Below are 4,211 nucleotides of genomic sequence, written 5' to 3'. Positions count from 1 at the left end.
TAACAATATTAATATTTAGTAAATGTACTTTGAATAGGCTCTTACGTCACTTCATAATTTAATTAAACCTGATACTAGCACCTGTCCAGTGTAAACAGTCGAGAAGAACGGATAAATAATAAATCAGTTGCAATTTTTTAGAATTTCCAAAACGAAACGTATAATAAAAATCACTCTTCGTATTTGTCTGTCCGCTCTCTTAGCTTAAATTCTCCGAATCTATCTGTCTGAAGCCTTATATTCTCCATATTATTCTATTGAACGAACATACTTCAAATTTCGAACTCATAAATGTGACCCAATATCGAACGTATAACTTAATTAATTGGCTTCGGATTTCAGAGGTTGATTGTTAATTGCAAATAACGAATTTTTTAGACACGTATTAAATGAAATAAATGGGTTCGTTAATTTATTTACCCTTTTTTATTTTAAACTGCATCAATGAAACAGGTACTTTACTTCTTTATTTACATAAAAAATTATGCATTTCAGGTATTTTATATTATTATTATATAAGATAAACAAAAAGTAAATAATTTTTTATAATAATATATATATATATATATAATACTTTATTAACTGTAGAAAATGCATCTTTACAATACCACTAAATATCAAATAATATAACTTTATCTGTTTTATAGGAAAATGTTACCAAAAATATATTTATTTGTAACGTAAACATTACGGAACCTAACAAATTTAACTATATGGTTCCCACCGGATTAAACCGAATTAGTCTACAGTCAAATATTGCAGCAGACATTTGTGAAAGATGTTAAAATAATATTCATTGCGACATTTAAAGCGTTTCCACGTATCCTTTGACTGACGATTCTAAATGGCTGAACGAATTTGTGTAGTTTTGCTAAGAATTCTCACAGAGCACACTCTAGGGAAGGTTAAATATCCAAACGAATTCATTTGAATATATTATATAAAATTGTGCCAATTCGCTTTTCTAACTTAAATGCAAGTTTCAAAATTTCATTGCTAACATTAAGCTATTTAACATTGATAAAAGATTATTGAATCTATGTTTTTAAATTAATTCTTAGTATTATTGATTTTTAAAATAAAAGTCTTGCAGATTGCAGATTAAAGTTTCCATATTAAATTAGTTAAGTAAAGTACGAAATTCAATCTCTTAGTTAAGTAATCCATTAATCAACAACCAGCCAGCAGATTAAACTCAACGTTTATTATGATTAAGCCAGAACTTATTATTCGAAGCAAGTAAGAAAACAATAAAATAAAAAATATAATCATAATCGCTACAGGAACAAGGCTCTGCAAATTGAAAAAGTATATTATACCTTCAGAAAGTAAAAAGTAATAATTGAAGTGGTTCGTTTTATTAGCCTCATCGGCCATAAACGCGCTCAAATGAAATATCCATGACTTTTATTGCTTCCATAATGCGATGAAAAATTCACAAAACGGGATTGCTTTTAAGGAGGTAACGACTTCAGACGTACTTGGCGACAATTGAGAAATTGTTACAATAAAAGTTCACTACCAAATGGATCTAGACAATGAGTGTATCAGTGGTCTTATATAAACAAATTATGATTACATATATTAATATTTATAGCAGGAGCCGAGGTTTATTGACTAAAACAACTGAATCTAAAACGAGAACTACTGGTGGTACTAAGAAATACTGGTGGTAAGGCTTTTAGCAAGCTCGTCTGGGTAGGTGCCACTCATTCATCAGATATTCTACCGCAAAACAGCAGTTCTTAATATTGTTTTGTTCTGATTTTTAAGGGTGAGTGAGCAAGTGTAATTCTGTAATTGCCTGTGCACAGGGACATAACATCTTCGTTCCCATGGTTGGCGATGTGAGCGACGGTTAAAATTTCTTACAATGCCAATGTCTAGCGTTGGTGACCATTTCCCGTCAGGTGGCCCATATGCTCGTCCACCAATCTATTAAATACAAATAAAAAAAAATCTAAAACGAACATCAGACTGGGACAAGTATTAACGCATTTAGTGCATGGCGGTGAAATATGTATATGATGAAATTCCGAACAAGTTATTATATATATTACATATAAGTATATATTACATATACCTTTTTCTTTAAAATAATAGGAGATGAAAACATAAGCGTTTTCATCAATCATATTCTTTACTTGTCTATCCATGCAGATAAATTATATGCATCGAATACACCACTAAACATTGGGAAAACACAGGCTCACTCATCCTTCAAACTGAAACACAACAATACAAATAATAGCTTCGCGGTAAAATATTTTTATTTGATTATTGAGTCTTTACTACATATATAAAGTATGCAAGGCGGCTTTATCACTTACATAATCTCTTCCAGGCAACCTCTATAAAAAGAAACATATTTTTGTTTTTTTTGGCAGGAACATTAATCGGGCAATCAATTTATAATTAAAATTTCTTAAATACTTAGAAACTTATATATGAGAGTGGGGAAACCCTACTATGTAAAAAGCGAATTACGAAACCTTTAAACCCGCCTATTTCTCCTCGAATTATCTTAACATGTCATTTACTGACAACGAATGAAAAGTTTACTAATTACTTTACTAACGAAACTAAAAAATAGCATGTGATTATTGTATTATTCAAAATATCGTTAATGACACTTATCACATTCAGTCTTTTAAATTATATTTTAACATCTTTGTAAGATGTTAAAGGTAAAAAGTAAAAAGTCAAAGGTAAAATTACTTTAAAATATCTCAGCTTTAATCCTACGAGATGAAAATGGTATGTATATTAATATCGTAAATCTAGAAAAGCCCTTAAAAGATATCGTATCTTCATATTACGCCTAAAATTTTCTATATTTTTCAGTTAAAATTTAAATTTCGAAATCACGTTCTATATTTGGGAGAAGAGAGGGTATTTTATAGGGAAAAATCAAACATTTTTATATCGAGATAAAATAAGAAAAGACATTCAGATCTTGCAGTTTGTACCTGTAACTCATTGGGTCATAAGGTTACACTTAGTATTTAAGAATGTCTAAACATAATCATTTAAAAGGATAAAAATTACTTTCTTCTATCCAAGATTAAATAAGGAAAATTATTCTATTTAATTATTTTTTATTTTTAACGGAGATAATTTAAAGGTATAATAATTGTATAATGATAAATTAATAGGGCTTAATATGTGCTTTGGATTTCATACCACACATTTATTGAAATCAGTTTCTATCAACTGACGTACATATCAACCTGGTTTAATACTTAAATAAAAATAAACTTTTTTCAATTTTAAATTCAGTTCGAAATTCGAATTCGAATCTTAAATTCGTCACAGAAATCAGATACATTCATTTGAATGGCAATTTTTTCAGCTGCGACGAATTTCAAATGAACGTTAGTAGATGTCACTTAGATATTCGACCGTGGCCTACAATCGTATAGCGAATCTCCTCATTAGGTTATATAGTTCTATAGTTAGTATAGGTAAATAAGGTAACCTAATTTTATAATTTATAATTATAGGTATTTATTTAACTGCACCTGTTGTTGTTGTACATCTATGAAATTTTTAAAGGTCAAATTAGGCCATTGTTTTTTCCAACATTCAGCTTATGATAACTATTTTCTACGTTCAAGTCCGCTTATAATTCTCCAAGCAATCACAACGGATATAAATGAAAAATATTCAGTTATATCGGTCGTGACAGATCAATCTTTTTCTTTAAAAAGTTTATATACCAATAGTAAATATTAAGCCAGATATAATAATATTGATTACAGTTTCATAGATTATTATATACAATTAGGAATTACAATTATAAAAATAATAATTAGATACAATATATACAACAATAATTTTTATTATAAATTATATAATAATAATTAGTTACGTTTAATACTAGAGATATCCAATAATTAATCATGACGTCTATGACATGGCACCGTGAAGTCGCTCGCTAACACCAGTTAAGCCAGTTCTATCTGAACTTTAAGCTTTTATAACGATATAATCAAGTGTACTAAAATTCATTAATATTCCATACATAAATAAATAAAAGAATATATTTTAAAAATTTATTACTTTAATACTTTTAACCAGTTTAATAGATTACATAAAAATGTTCAAATAATTCAGTTTTATATGGAATTTATTTATTTAGATAAACTTAAACCAAGTTACATATTATTCTATAAATGAAGAATTAAATTGTAATAATTAAAAGGGAGTAA

Source organism: Nymphalis io, chromosome 15 (assembly GCF_905147045.1).
Source record: "Nymphalis io chromosome 15, ilAglIoxx1.1, whole genome shotgun sequence".
Lineage (NCBI taxonomy): Eukaryota > Metazoa > Arthropoda > Insecta > Lepidoptera > Nymphalidae > Nymphalis > Nymphalis io.
The sequence above is the reverse complement of the archived record's forward strand: the minus strand, read 5'-3'. Positions refer to the sequence as shown.